This window comes from Ochotona princeps, chromosome 15 (assembly GCF_030435755.1).
Source record: "Ochotona princeps isolate mOchPri1 chromosome 15, mOchPri1.hap1, whole genome shotgun sequence".
In the NCBI taxonomy this organism is placed as follows: domain Eukaryota; kingdom Metazoa; phylum Chordata; class Mammalia; order Lagomorpha; family Ochotonidae; genus Ochotona; species Ochotona princeps.
The window spans coordinates 3,764,009-3,779,389 of NC_080846.1; the positions used below are offsets into that span (position 1 = coordinate 3,764,009).

At 59.3% G+C, this 15,381-nt stretch overlaps 1 protein-coding gene across 2 annotated transcripts in view; it reads left to right on the forward strand.

The window, feature by feature from the left end:
* Positions 1-15,381, forward strand: part of TCF20 (transcription factor 20) — a 171,385-nt gene that overhangs the window by 8,089 nt on the left and 147,915 nt on the right. The window contains exon 1 of one of the 2 annotated variants that reach the window (XM_058673230.1): positions 12,189-12,295. The exons of the other annotated variant lie outside the window; for it this stretch is intronic. The gene's annotated coding sequence lies outside the window, so the exon portion shown is untranslated. Of the gene's footprint in view, positions 1-12,188; positions 12,296-15,381 lie in introns of those variants that run through there. 2 annotated transcript variants of the gene reach the window in all.

Consider the following 15,381-nt stretch of genomic DNA (forward strand, 5'->3'; position numbering starts at 1 on the left):
GAAGACTGGGTACTCCTGGGATTGTACTACTGGGATTGTCTGGGCCCAGCTCCCTAAAGCCTCATAGCCAGGCCTTGTGGCTCAGAAGGGCACAGGGACCTGAGGGAGGCGTTAAGGCTGCTTTGGGGGTAGGGAGCCTGGCTCTGCGTGTAGTATAGGGCAGGTGCCCAGGCCTGAGGGGCAGGTTTCAGGGGCCAGGATCCGTTCATGCTTAGGGCTTTCTTTCAGGTAGATATTTCTTCCTCTAAGTGAGCCCTGGTCAAAACAAGGCCGGAGGCAAGGACAGCGGGATGGTGGCTTGAGCAGCTCTGTGTGAGGTAGAGATGGTAGCACGCACTGTGAGTGGTGTTACGGGGCCCTGGACACTGCCAAACACCCAGCCCTTCTCTGATTGCAGAAGGTGCCAGCCAGCACCTCTGTCCCTCCCCAGGTCTCAGAACATCCTCCGCCCCCGACCTGCAGCAGTCAGGCACTGCATCCCTGCAGGCCCCCGGTCGGCTCCTAGTTAGCAAAGGCAAGGTGTCCAGGCCAGGGTGAGTGGCCTCAGCTGCCCAGTGCTGATTTGTCAGCCCCGACAGCGACTCTGGGTGAGCCTCTGGGAGAAGCAGCACTTGGAATAACATCCCTGCTTGAAACAAAGCCCTGGCCTGTCAGAGCTTCTGGGCTTCCCAGCTAGGTGGTGACTCTGCGGCAGAACCCAAACTTCTAGGGGACTGTCACCCCGGTGAGCTCTGTGACAGTGTTCCAGGCAGGTGGTGTTGGTTGGCTAGAGCAGAAGTCTAGCCCAGGGCTGTGGCGCCTTGCGGCCAGGGACAGTCTGTGCCCTGCCACATCCTGGTCAGAAGGAGCATTGGCTTCAGAGTGCAGGAGTGTGCTGGGCAGAGGGGCAGAGCCAGGCCCAGTTGACTCGTGCCTTTGCACATCCTGTTCCTCCAGTCTTTTCCTGGCAGACTCTTCTCTGCCTTCGGCCTCTCCACCGGCAAGACAGCATGCTGAGAACATGCAAATCCTGCCCCATGCCACTGAGCCTGGGGTGGGTTGGGGGTGGACGTGGGGAGGAAGGGCAGAGGAACCAGGGGAGCAGCAGGCAGTGCAGGAGTGCCTGGGCCAAGGCGGAGGTTACGCTGCTGCCTGGGGAGCTGCCCCAGCTAGGAGGATGGAGCCAGGAGCTGGGTGGGGCTGCCCTTTCCCCACCTTGGACCCTTGCCCAGGCTGTCTTCCCTGCCTGGCTCATCTTCGCCTCAGCTTGCCCAAGCCTTTGCGGTTTGAAGTCCCTGCTCACTGGTGTCTCTGTCAGCCCCTCTCTGAGCCACCACGTGCTCACCACTGCTCTGTTCCCAGAGTTGTCCCCGCGGGTGCTCCCTCTGCCTGAGCAGTCGATGGACTGGACTGTGCAGCTTCTGTCCTGCCTGCCAGCGATGGCGGCTCTTCTGCTGCCCTTGGCCTGCTGGGTGACCCTGGACAAATGACTTCAGGTCTCTGTTTCTCCATCTGCATAGTAACAGTTGCAGCCCCAATTTGCAAGGCTCTCAAGGAGACTAAATGAGGTTTTGCTTCTAAAGCAGCAGGCCAAATGGCCATGGAAAACCAGCTGCCTGAGACACACCTCGGCACATATGCCAGTGTTACGATCTGCAAATTGAAAGCAGGGCCTTGTGGCTGGTGCTCAGCTCATGTTGCCGTGTTGGGCAACATGGGGGTTTACTGGTTACTTCTGAAGTGAATGGACTGCCCATTCTGCTCAAGTGACCTCAGAAACAACCCACACCCCAAACAGTGATCAGCTGTTGGTGTCTACAATCTGATGTCGATCCATCTTATGGGTAGTGTAACTGAGGCGTAGAGAGACGAGGCTGGTTGGCTCAAACCCGGCAAGCCCTTCAGCAGCCAGCTTTCCCAGGGAGGCTAAGTAGTGCAGATCCCCCGGGACCTGGGTAAGGAGGACTGGTATGGATCTGGGGTGAACATCCATGTATTGTGCACATATACACACACATGTACAGGCACCCACAGGCACACATAAAAAGACACTTCAAGGCATTTGTGCAAAGTGCAATTAAAAGATGTTTACTTTGGGAGGGGGTCACCACTGAGACTTAGCAGGGTAACCTACCACCTACAGTGCCAGCATCCCGTATGGACACCGGTTTGGGTCCTGGCTGCTTCACTTCTGATCCAGCTCCCTGCTCATGGACTAGGAAAGCAGCGGAGGATGGTCGTTAGGCCCCTGCATTCACATGGGAGACCCAGAAGCAGCTCCTGGCACCCCAGATTCAGACCAGTCCAACTCTGTCCGTTGCAGCCATTTGGAGAGTGACCCAGCAGATGGAAGGGTTCTCTCTCTCTCTGCCTTGCTCTCTGTGACTGACTTTCAGGTAAAATGGGTAAATCTTAAATAAGTTGTTTATTTTGGTGCAGAGCAATTTTGAGATTTGATTTTTTTAGAATATTGTTTCCTTGAACTTTTTAAAAGCCTCTCATATTTCAAAATTTTTATATCTAAATAACTAAATTTTACTTTGCATGATTTTTTTTATTTTGATTTTTTTCATTTGAAAGAGAGAGATTTTTTTCATCTACTAAGTTCATTTCCCAATGCCTGCAACAGTCAATAGACAATATCCAGGAGCCTGGAACTCCACACAGGTCTTCCGTGTAGTGACAGGGACCAGAGTGCTTGAGGTGTCACCTGCTGCCTTGCAGGGTACACCTTCCACCTCCCAGGGAAGCTGCGTTGAAGCCGAGGCAGGACTCATCCTAGGCACCTGCTGTGGGATGTGGGCTTAACTAACTGTGCCCCCGCCTCCATTCCCCCATGCACTTTTATTTTACATGCATATGTATTTGTTTTCATGTACTTGAAAAGCAGTTTGAGAGAGAGAGAGAGAGAGAGAGAGATTGGTGTACTGCCCCCAGATGACTGCAGTGGCCCAGGGTGGCAAGGCTGCGACCAGGAGCCAGGAGTTGCATCTGGATCTTGCACGTGAGTGCAGGGCACACACCTTTGGGCCATCCTCCACTGCTTTCCCAGATACACTGGCAGGGAGACAGAGCAGCCAGGACCCCTGTGAGATGCCAGGATTGCAGGCTGAGGCTTAGCCATCTCCCCCAGTGATCTTTCTGAAGGACTCCTGTGCACAGTGGCTCCCCAGCCAGCAGGTTCCTCCAGATCCCTAGGGTTCTGTCTGACTCCGTGACTGTAAACCCACAGGAGTTCTCTGTGGAATGCTGGCACTGCTCATTCACTCACCAAGCTGCTTGCTCCCTGCAGATGGGATGGAGCTGGGGACTGTCGGTTCCCCTGCCTGCCTGGTGCTGCAGCAGTGTGGAGACAGCAGCCTCATCCAGACTCATCAGGCAGAGGTGCCTGTCCACCTGTCCTCGTGACTCATTCATTTAGTGACCCCTGTCTACGTGGCCAGGCTGGATTGATGCTCAACTCAGGAAAATGAATGTGGAAGATTAAGGTGGGGGAGCGGAGGGGGAGCAGGATCCATGCCAAGTGGGTGTGTCTGGTAGGAAGCATTTGGCACCTGGTGTCCACCTGGCTTGCTGGAGAGGATGCTGTATAAATGGTTTGGACCACATAGGGGATGGGCAGGTCCCAGGCCATCTTCTGTTGAATGCAGCTGAGCTCTGAGCCACTATGGCTGTGCCCATCTGTCAGTGTCAGAGAGGATGGGCAGCCTTTAGGTGGGCAGCGCAGTTCCCGATGGGTCCAGGAAAGGGGGGTTCTCTCCTGTGGCCGCGGTGCGTGAAAGCAGCTGGTGACAAAACCCTGTGGTGGGAGAAATGTGCCCGAGCGTGGGGCAGCGCATTCATTCATGCATGCACGAGTTCTCTCTGTTCAGCTCCACGGCACCTCACGTGTGTGCCACAGTTGCAGGGCGCCGTGCCAGGGAAACGGCCACCGCAGCCGTGCCCACGTGGGGATCGGATTGTGAAGGAGGGCTGTGATTAGGAAGTGACAGTGTGGTGGGGAGGGAAGAGAATTGGGGAGGGGGCAGGGTGAGTTTTCCTCTTCAGTTATGGATAGGTGTCCTAGGCAGGGCTCACCTAAAAGTGATGTTTGAGCCAGGGCTGAAGGAGGGATGTGGAGTGGTTTAGGTGGGAAGGGGGAATGCCTGCCAGGCCAAGCGGAAAGCCAGGCCGAGGCCCACAGAGTGAGCCTGGCACAGTCCAAGAGCGGCCAGAGGCCAGTGTGGCTGAGGGAGGGGGACGGTGAGAGCAGATGAGCTGGGAGAGGAAGTGGGGGCCAGATGGCGAGGCCTTCTGGACGCAGCATTTCAAAGGATCCCTCTGGCTGCAGAGCAGAGAATAGATGGGGGAGGGGCCAGGGCAGAAGCAGGGAACTGGAGGCTGTTGAAGACAGTCTAACAGGATTGGCTGATGGATTGGATGTGCAGGAGAGAGAGAGAGAGAGAAAACAGGGGTGTCTTCCAGAGTGTTCTGTTTTGCTGGGAAGGCGTGCTGGGCTGAGACTCAGCTGGATTCTAAGATTAGAGGTTGGAGACCTGAGGATGGGCTGGGACAAGGACCAGCAGGGATTAGGGGGCAGTTGTGCCCCAGTCGAATGCAGATGGCAGCCCTGTGGATTCTGCACCTTTCAGCTGTAGGGGCGATAGGGTCCCAGCCTATTCCTGGGAAGGGCCATCCTCTCTGTGCCCTGATCAAGGACGCGTGAGCGTACAGCCCTCCCGCGCACTTGCCCGCATGTCTCCCTGTGTTCTTTGTGTGCTACCACCTTCTTTTCCAGCTCTTTGTCCACTGTCTCCCACCCATTCAGCTCCACCTCAGCCCCTGGGACTCGCAGCACCCGTGGACGGGGCAGACGGCATCCCTGCCCTCCTGGATTGGACACGCATGTGTCTGGACTTGCAGCACTTCTTCCACGGACAGAACATGGGCCAGAGGTGCTCTTCTTTTTTTTTCCGTTTGAGGTCACTCAACAAGTTTGTGATTCCATGTGGCTCCATTGTCAGGCATTTCTACAGCATTGAAAACATGATCCCTGACGGAAAGCGCTCCTGGCCAGGCCACGCCTCCTGGTTTGGGTTCCTGAGCTGCAGGCTGCATGCTGTTGAGGCTCATTTGGGGTGCCGACCCTGAGGAAGGCCCAGGCCTAGAAGGAAAAAATGCTTAGGGTGGGAAACACAGAAGGAACAGGGTGCAGGGGAGAGGAGGTGTGCAGAACAGTGTGGGCTGCAGGGGAGATGGGGGAGGCCCAGTGCTGACCTCGGCTCCGAGGGCAGTAGGGAGACATTGAGATGTCTGGCCTGGAGATTGACCCGCCCATGCTGGTTCTTACCCAGTGGTTCCGTGGAGGGTAAGTGAGGGGGAGCAAGTGGGCCGAGGCGAGGTGGGGGGCCTGTGGCCTCGGCCTGGAAGGTGGTGCTGACATGTGACTGTGGGCAGGGGGTGGACATGGATGTGTCCCAGGGGTGAGTGAGGCTGGGGCGGCACTGCCTGCTAGGGTCCCAGAGCTAGCTGCCTCACATGACCGCATTCCATGCTTCTGCTGCAATGCTCCGCTTCAGGAGATGTCCTGTCCCCACGCGGCCTCTTGAATTCCCAGAATCCATGGCAGCCTTGGCTCTCTCTGCCCCATCTTGGTGCCATCCCCAAATCACTTTGATTTTGGCTCCCCAATTCCTTCCGGTGTGGCCTTTCCCTCTGCCTATGCAGCCCCTGCCTCAGGCTGGGCCTTGGCGTTTCAGACTTAGGCAGACTTCAGGCCTGCTCCTGCTCTCCCACCCTTAGTGTTACACTGCAGAACAGCCAATGGGATCCTTCTGGAAGCTGAGTCCAGTGGCCACTCTGATCATCTGGTTTCCTGATTTTGGCGGGCAGAGGCCTGCTTGCTCGGCAGGGCCACGCCTCCTGACACGTCCAGCCTCACCCGCAGCTTCCTGTTCTTGCCTTGTTCACGTGGCTGAGGTTTATTCCGTGTGGAGACACGTGCTGGCAGTGCAGGTGGGGAGCTGAGCTGGAGGAAGGAGAACCAGCACCCAGAGGTGCAGGGTCAGGCAAGGCCTCCCTGACGACCACAACACTGGAGCTGAGATCTGGAGGGTGTGTAGGACTGGGGTGGGGTCCTGGGGGCAGAGAGCAGAAGGCCTGACCAGGACAGACGGGTTCCCTTGGAGAAGTAGAGCCCACATCAGGGCATGCCCTGCCTGGTGCCCCACCACTTGCTGCATCCTTTGTTCTAGGATGGTGGCTTAGGAAGGGCTGGTGGCATTGCTGCTTCTAGGGCCTTTGGGGGTAGATTGGGGCATGGGGGGGCCCTAATTTTTTTTTAAAGATTTATTCATTTTATTACAGCCAGATAAACACAGAGGAGGAGAGACAGAGAGGAAGATCTTCTGTCCGATGATTCACTCCCCAAGTGAGCCGCAACGGGCTGATGCGCGCTGATCCGAAGCCAGGAACCTGGAACCTCTTCTGAGTCTCCCACGCGGGTGCAGTGTCCCAACGCATTGGGCTGTCCTCGACTGCTTTCCCAGGCCACAAGCAGGGAGCTGGATGGGAAGTGGAGCTGCTGGGATTAGAACCGGCACCCATATGGGATCCCGGGGCGTTCAAGGCGAGGACTTTAGCCGCTAGGCCACGCCGCCAGGCCCAAGGGCCCTAATTTTTTTAAACAGTTTTATTGGTGTATAATTCACAAATTGGAAAATTTACTTTAAAAATATTTATTTGAAAGAGTTTCAGAGAGCAAAGAGATAGAAGAGAAATTTTTTCACTTACTGGTTCACTCCCCCAAATGCCCACAACAGGCAGAGCTGGGCCAGGTTGAAACCAAGAGCCAAAAGCTCTGTCTAGGATTCCCGCATTGGGCTATCATCTTTTGCTTTCCCAGGCACGTTAGCAGGGAGCTGGATCGGAAGTGGGGCAGCTGGGACCCGAACCAGTGCTCATATGGGAATGCCAGACTTGTAAGCTGTAGCGTATCTGGCTGCATTGCAGTATTAGCCCGCAATTATTGGGTCTGTTCTGTGGAGAAATAACTATTCACATTCCTCACCCATTTCCAAGGGGGCTGTTTGTTCTTTTACTGTTGAGTTGTGAAGGCTCTTTATATTCCTGGAAGCAAGTCCCTTGCTGGGGGAAGAACTGGGCTGCCAGGCCAAAAAGCCAGACCCTGGAGCTTTTCACACTCTCTGTCCTGGGACTGTGTCCTCTGAGCTCTCCCCAAAGGACTCCAGTGTCCTCTGGGAGGCGGGGACATACCCCAGAAGTTAGCTCTCATCCCCAGCTCCCTCTCTTTGATGGGCTTCGGCCATCACTGGGCAAACGCTTGAAGCCAGTGTGGGCCCCTGACCGTGAGCCTCCCGGCCTCAGCCTGTAGGCTCTGTGAAGGCTGTGAAGGGACAACACAATATCCGTTCAGAGGTGACCACAGAGAAGCCACCACCTGCTCCAGGCCAGCTGTCACACTGCCACAGTCACCGCTGGGACAGCCCAGCCGCTCCTGTGGTCCCAGAGGTCAAGCCCGAGGCTCACTCGGCAGGCGGCAGGCATGGAGGCTGGGCCTGTACTGCGGGAGGGCGGCTTGCCAGGGCAGCCGCAGCCCCCTCGGGCCAGGCCCTCCCACACCCTGCTTATTTAAACTTTCCTGAACTTTCCACAGTTTGTAAATCGAGCTCCTCTAACTCCAAGAACCGGGAGAAATGTTGGAAAACAAAACCCAAGCATGGCTGCTGGTGGAGTCAGTTCCGACAGTTGGAGGATTCTGCCCCTGGGGCTGCCCGGGCTGGGAGTTGGGCTGACCCTACGGGAGGAGAGCTGGCTAGGCCTGCCACGTAGGCTCTCGCCTCCCACTGCAGAGTCCCTGCTTGTGAGGCTGTCATTTGCCTGCAGGCGCCTCTGCCATGTGCTGGGACTCAGATTCACTGCCAACATAGCAAGACACAGTCCTTGCTCTTGGGTAGAGCTCCGGGGACCCAGGAGACAAGGGACTGAGCAGTTATAGGAGCAGGGATCCAGGTGTAGCTGGGGCCTGAGGCAGGTGAGGGAGGTTGGAACTGTTCTTCGAAGAAGTTTAGGATCTCAAAAGTGTGAGAGCAGTGTGCGCTGAGGGCAGCCCCCGGTCAGGGGCCCATACTGGCTGCAGGCCACTCTCTGGGAGGGGGAAGAGACCCAGATGTTGGCAAGCTGGCGCTGACTATTCCTGGGCCAGCAGTCTCCTGCGGTGCTTCTGGGGCTGTGCAGCCCTCCAGGTGCCCCTGCAGCCTTGCCCTGCCCCTCTGACCGGGACCCCCAGCCCCTCCCCTCAAGACCTGCTGGCTGCTCTCCCAGGATCTGGTCTGGGTTTTTTTTTTTTTTTTTTCCTTTGCAGGATTGGGCCTCAGGCTTGCTCATAGCTCCTGCGGCGCCCCAGCTGGGCCTGCCACCCGCCACCTGCCACCCGCCCACGTGGACCCCCCTCTGCCCCTGCTGGCGCCGCGTCGGCTTTGGCAGGCTCTAGGCCCCGAGGCCTCTCAGCTCACTGATTACGCAGCAGCGGCAGCCGGTGGGCTCCTGAGCCAGAGCGAGAGATTTATTGTGGTTTTTAGGGGGCGTTTAGGAGCCTACGTGATAATGTCTGTGAACGCACTCTGTAAACTGTAACGGGGGAGTGCCGCACACGTGAGGGACTGGGGCTGCGGCTAGGGCCCTGAGCCCAGCCCCAAGATGACATCTCTGGGGTTCTGGCCCGGGGTGGGCAAGTAGGAGGAGCCTAAGGGGCCTCCAGGCTGGGCCTGCAGGGCCATCTGTGTCACCAGGCAGCTCTGGAATGAGCTGTGAGCCAGAACATTGCCCCATCCTTCCTTCGCCCAAGAAGCCTCCTGCACTACAGAGCTGGCGAAACACGTTGCAGGCTTCCAAGTGGACATGACTCCTGGCCTCCTGGTCCCTGCAGTGAGGCCCAGCTGCTGGACGGGGCTGTCTCCCAGCAAGGGCTGTGTCGCCGGCTGAGGACTCTCTTCAGGGTTACATATCTGCTGAGACCTACTGTGCGTTGGCACTGTTCTACTGGGGTTGGAGCAGAGATTGGCGGACCTGAAGGGAGGGGGAGGCCAGTCCATTCACGGGGGAACTACAGGTCATTGCAAACCATGGTCATCACTCTAGAGACACGGGGCAGCTGGGGGGTGCTGGGGAAGGCCTCCCCGAGGGTCCCTCTTCCTGTCTCTGGAAGGGACCCCTTGAGAGCCTCAGGAAGTTTAGCTGTTTACCTCGCCACCTGCTAGCCCATGACCTACAGCCTTAGGGCTCCCATACCTGCCGGGGGGAATCGCTGTGGGTCAGGTGGCCCTGTCTGCCCCCTCCCCCCCATGGAGCTGTCTGCACTTGGTCCTGGAGCTGGTGAGAGGCAGCGGCAGGACACGTCACAGGAGCAGCTTGCAGGAGTGGCTGCCAAAGGTGCTACTGTGCTGTCTGACAGCCAGGGGACCTGAGGGTACGGCCTGGGCCCCAGCTGGCGGGGGGCAGACCCTGAATGTGGGCCTGTCTGACAATTTGGGGAACTGAAACTCAAGTCTGTGATCTCCTGGAGCTTGGAGTGGTCCAGACGCTGGGCACCGTTCTAGGCAGGGTCTGTGTCTTCTCATTTAACCCTTAGCACAGTCCGATAAAGGTGAGCTGTCATTGATATGCCCATTTTATAGAGGGTAGCTGAGGCCTTGTGTGGCCAGCTAACTTGTCCAAGACCACACAGGCTACTGCAGTGGCACTTAGGGAGCTGGGGCAAGACTCCCCAAGGCCACCCCGGCTTTTAACTGCTCCCTTTCCTGTCTTCGCCCTTCGAGGTCACAAGTCTTGAGGTTCATGACCACACGATCCCGTGCCAGCCTCTACAGTCTGTTAAGCTCCTACTTTTTATAGATAAAGAAACTAACATTCCAGATAAAGAATTGACAACTCTGGCCAGGGGCTGGAGTTAGGACATTGGGAAGTTAGGATTTGAACCCAGGGCAGCTCACTCCAGATGCTGTCCTCCTGGCCAATCTGCTATCCTGCCTGCTCCCAAAAATCCCCCTGAGGCGGTTCTCTCCCCAGCTCACAGACGGGCACAGGCTGGTAGGATGTGACTTGCTTGTGGTTGCCTGCTTCCTGGCACCCTCACTGAGGTGGGCGATGGCTGGGCTGTCTAGGCCAAGGCCTGTTTGAGGTGGGCAGAGGTACCTGGCTTGCGGTGGGCAACTCGTGCGAGGCTCCAGGGAGGAGACCCTTGGTGCCAGCTCTGGGGCTGAAATGCCTGTTTTGTCGTAGATCAGTTGCACTTCCTGTGCTTAGCTGTGGATCCAGCCTGGAGGGGTGCCCTTCCTTGAGGGTCAAGGTGCTGTGGAAAGCCACGCAGGCTCCTGGCTTAGCCGTCATACCCGTTTTGTGATCTGGACAAAGTCAGTCCCTTTGAAGCTGTTTCCTGTCTGTATGGTGGGTTCCTGGGAGCTGGCTGAGTTTGTGACACCACGGTGACTGATTTGATGCGCTCTGTGGCCAGGAAGGGGCCATCCTTGCCTGGTTCCTGGTCAGCCTTGCCTTGGGAGGCAGCAGGGCAGGAGGGGTCCCAGCCTGAGGGGTGCCTTCCCACATCCGGGTTACTGTGTCCCCTCTCCTGTTCCCAGGGACAGCAGCAAGCTACTGCCCTCAGACCCTGAAGCCCTGTGGCCTGAGGAAGCCCAGCTGGACCTTCCCGCATCTTCCTGGACACCCAGCACCTTCTGGCAGGGAGCTGATGCCAGTCTGAGGGCAGTGGCAGCAGAGGGGCCTTGGCAGTGGGATTAAGGTGGAGAAAAATGAAGCGTGGAAATCATTAGCCTCTCTGGTTGGCGGGAGCTGTTCTGAACGAACATTTGGGGCTTTTAAAACGAACGGCAGCTGCAGGGACCAATGCTCCGTGCCCGCCGCGGCCCTGGCCTCCTCACGGAATCCCAGGCCTGGCAGTTTTTCTTCAGTTGCTGCTCAGCCAACACTTACTGAGCGCCTACTGTGGGCCAGGCCTGGAGCCAGGACAGAGGGAGCAGCCAGCCAGCCAGCAAGCAGCAGCTATGTGGCGAGCCCACAGCCACAGGCCAAGGTGCCAGCCAGTGAGGGAGCAGGCCACAGGGCAGATGCCGTCCCCCAGCCCCAGGGGCTGCGGGCACAGAGCGAGTCTTCCCAGAAGAGGTGGCTTCGGAGGGTGTGTGTGTGGGGGGGTGGGCATCCCACAGAGGGACCTGAACAGGCACCAGGGCATGAAAGTCGGTGTAGGAGTTGAGAACACAGGCCTGGGTGGGTGGGCAGGTGAATCAAATAGGGACCCAGGCCAGCTGCAGGCCGCTGCTTTGACAAGACAGCCACCAAGCAGCAGTGCGGGAGGGGTATGTCCGAACCTCCTCTTTTGCAACCTGCGAGCTGATATGTGGGTTTTTCTGTGAAAATTCCCAATTTTTAAATGATAGGAATTAATTCTAATTAAAAACAAACAAAAAAAATGCTATGGTGCCAAACCAACCATGGATTCAGGCTGGATTGGGCCTATGGGCCAAGAGTTTCTGATCTCTGGTGGCTGCTGTGACTGGAGGAAAGGGGGTGGTGCAGACCGGTTAGAAAAGGGGGGGCTGGGGGAGACTTGCGGGGGGGGGGAAGGGAGCGCAGGGTAGGCCGCTGGGCAGGCGTGGGGTGCGGTGGGCTGGAGAAGGGAAGTCGGCCTACCCCAAGCTAGCGGCGCCGGTGCGTGGGGGGCTGGGCGCGGGTGGGCGGGGGCTGGAAGCAGGGCCCCCCCACCCCAGCCCGGCGCGCCGCGGCCGCCCGCCGCCTCCATCCGGGCCTCTCCCCACCTCCCGCCCGCCCGCCCCCGCCCGCGCCCCTCCCCCGCCGGCGCGCACGGCTCCCGCCGCCCCTCCTCCGCCCGCCCGCCCGCCCGCCCTCCGCCCGCTCTCCCCGGCTCCCTCCCGGTCTCTCTTAAGTGCCATCGAGGGGCGCCGGGAATTGCAGCCAGTAAATCGCGTCCCACTACTCAGCAGCGGGGCCACCGCAGCGGCGCCGCCCGCGCCCGCCGGGAGCCCGCGCCGCCCGGGCGCCTCTCCAGGGCCCGCGAGGCCCGCCCCCCACCCGGCGCCGCGCTGCGCAGGGCCTGCCCCCGGGCCGGCCGGGGCGTGCGGGGCCCGCGCTGGAGGCGAGGACGCGGCGGCCGCGGGGCGCACGGCCCGGAGCGCGCGGCCCGCGCCCCCGCGCGCCCTGCCCGCGCCCGCGCCCCGCGCTCCGGAGCCCGGCCCCGCTGCCCGGGCTCTCCTGCGGGACCGATGCCGGCCCTCCGGCCGCCAGGGTAAGAGGGCACCGCGGGCGCGGCGGGGGCGGGGGGAGGGTGTGGGCACCCGTCCCGGGACCCGGTGCCCGCCCATCACCAGCGTCTGGCACGTGGGGGCGTTTCAAGTTGCCTCTGGAGGCCGGACAGGTGGCGAGAGCGCGGGGGGTGTGATGCTCAAAGGCTGGCGCTTGCTGCGTGCCTACTGGGCGCCAGCCGTGACCTCCTGGGCTCAAGTGGGGCTGTTTGTCCCCAATGTACAGATGAGAAAACGGAGGCCAAGAGAGGGCAAGTAGCTGCCCAGGGGCCCCAGTAAAGAAGTGGCCTAGCCAGGATTTGCCCCTGGGGCTGCTGGTGGTGAAAGCGGACCTCTTCCCTCCAGGGTACACGCAGCAACAGAGTGAGCCTATGAATATTTCATTGTCAAAAAGAAGAAGAAAATCATCCATTGTCCCACCCCCATAGCGCAGCCACTGTCAGTGTCTGGATTTTCTCTTTCAGCCTTGTTCTTTTTCCTCCTTGGGGGTCCATTGGCCCTGGGTTCCTCCAGTGGAGGAGAGGTCTTCAACATGTCTCAGCTCTCTGGGTCTGAGGCTCCTACCTAGGAAAAGGGGACACTCCCAGGTTCCAGCAGGGATTAGGGGAGACAACTCTGTGGGAGGAGCGGGAGGTGAAGAGGGCCTGTGAAGTCACCCCTTTATTGGGGATTTGTGGAGCGCTCCATGTAGTGTGGAACCAGGGCTGGGGCTTGACCTGGGGTGGGTGGGCGCAGCCCTCCCCAGAGCTTCCTGCAGAAGGTCTCTGTCCAGTATCCAGGGCCTGTCTGGGCCCCCACCCAACCCTTTGCCGGCCCCTGCTTCCTCCCTGCCTGCATGGCTTCACCCTTGCCCGGCAGCTGCACCCCTTACAGCAGGAGTCTAGCACTGTTCAGAGTTCCAAACGCAGAGCCACCCTCTAGATCTGACTTCTTCCAAGCCTGGGCCTGTAGGGACCTTCTGGCCTCCTCAGTTCAGCATCAGGCACTGAGGCCTGTGGGTGTCACTGCCCCTCCAAGAACCCACATTGGAGATTCCAGGCCTCTGGCCTCCCGTGGCCCTCGTGTTGGAATAGCAAGGCCACCGCTGTCTTGGTCAGTGCAGCCCTGAGTTTCGGAACGCCTCAGCCCTCCAGGAACCTAACTAAAGCAGGCCCAACTCCTGAGCCGGCTGTCAGGGCTGGGCTTTCCCTGGGTCGCCCCTGCCTGTCTCTTTGGTTTTGCCTGCTGTGAGCCGATGTCCCCTGGGCAGGGGTCTTGCCCTCTGGCACAGCTCCTCCGTGGTGACTTCCATCCCCTTTGGCTGCTCAGCCTTGGGCTCCTTCCCAGGGAGAGGTAGATGCTTCTGTGACAACCCTCAGCATGGTGGGGACTCCTGTGTTGGTGCCGGGAGCTGGGAGACCATGTCCCCAGGCAGGGTGCGGCACAGGGCTGGGCCCGGTGTGGCTTCCCTGTTGACATTGGAGGCGTGAACATGGGGCAGGCTGGGAAAGGGAGATGACCTCAGCCCCTCAGAGGCTGCAAAGTGCCATCGGGGTTGGTGAGGGGCAGTTAAGGCCACCTGCCTCTGTGCGGCCTCCCCAGGGCACTCTGGCCTGGCGGAGCTCAGGACTGGTTCCCAGTTCCCTGCAGAGCTTGACCTGCAGCCTTCTAGTTCAGAGGCCAAGGCCTTCTCCCCACCTGACCAGTCCTGGGTGGTGCCCAGGTGGAGGGCCCTCCCTGCCTTGAGTTGGGGGCCTCCAGCCCCCTCTCCCCATCAGGCCCACCCCGATGTCCTCCTGGGGAACCAGGAGAGTTATGTCAGGCCCTCTGGCCAAGCGCCAGGGCTCCCCATGGTACTATAAATTGACCTGTCGGGAGTGGGAAGAGATTAATGTCGGCCATCTTCATTAGCACGTCCCCCGGGGTGACGGCGTCTGCCCTGAGCTGGTTGATTGGAGAGGGTGTGAGTGAGTTGGGGTGGGGCTTGGGGGGACTGTACACTGCCCCCCCCCAACCAGAAAGGCAAGGGACAGAGGCCAGGACATGTCGGAGGGCTGCGGTCTCCTCCCACTGCTAGCAGGGCCGTCCCTCTGGCCTCTGCTCCTGGCAGCAGGCGTGCGCTTTGATGGAGGACCTGTGTGCTAATTGGGAGCAGAGATGCACGCCCTGCAGCTCCGCGGGGCTCCCAGGCCGACACCGCCGGCTCAGCGGCATCTGCGGGGCCTTCATTAGAGGCTTTCCCCTGACCAGAAAGGAGCCTGCTGCGGGCGGGGGTGGGGGGCGGGGGCTCCTGCCTCCCCTCCCCCCTCCTCCCTCCCCCCTCCTCCCTCCCCTCTTTTATGGCGTTGTTGATGGGGAAGGAGGCAGCTTTGGCGCGTGCAGGAGATGACGAGGGATTGCAGGCGGCTAGCGTTGTTGTGCGTCCTGACGACTGTCTGACCTTGGCTTAGGCCTATGACCGCTGTGCACTTGAAGGTCCTTGTCTGTAGAATGGGTATGGTTGCTTGCCTCTTGGTGTGGGGAAGGAGGATGGCTTGTGAGGACTTGAGATGAGAGCAGGGCAGAGCCGGAGGCCTGGCCGTGGACTCAGGCCCAGTTGCCTGGGTTTAAAGTTGGCTCTTGTCATGTCCCATGAGGCCCTGGACTTTCCAAGCCTGCTTCCCTTGTCTGGGTTGTTTGGTGAGGGCCAGGGTGGTCTCAAGGTCCCTGTTGGTGAGCAGTGACAGAGGCTGCGTGCTGAGGGAAGTGGCTGCGGCCTCAGATGGAGAGGCGTTGGTCCGTCATTTATTCACTCAGTCATTCGTTCACCCATGACAACCTCCAGTGTCAGTCTTGCCCCTCCCAGGGGGCTCAGCCGCAGTGCCTGCCTCTCAGAAAGCCCTCCTGGAGCACCAAACCCAGGGACAGACTAGGGTAGGATGGGGGCGCTGCGGATGCTCCTAGGGCCCCTGGAAAGATGTTCCTCTCCTGCTGTAGGGTATCTGGAAGGTTCCAAGGGGACCATGGAAGCAGAAATGATGTCGCCTTTTCTTAAAGATCCTGCTATGGGAGGAGCCTGCAAGTCACTGAGGTCCCAGCCTCCTGGGGTGCC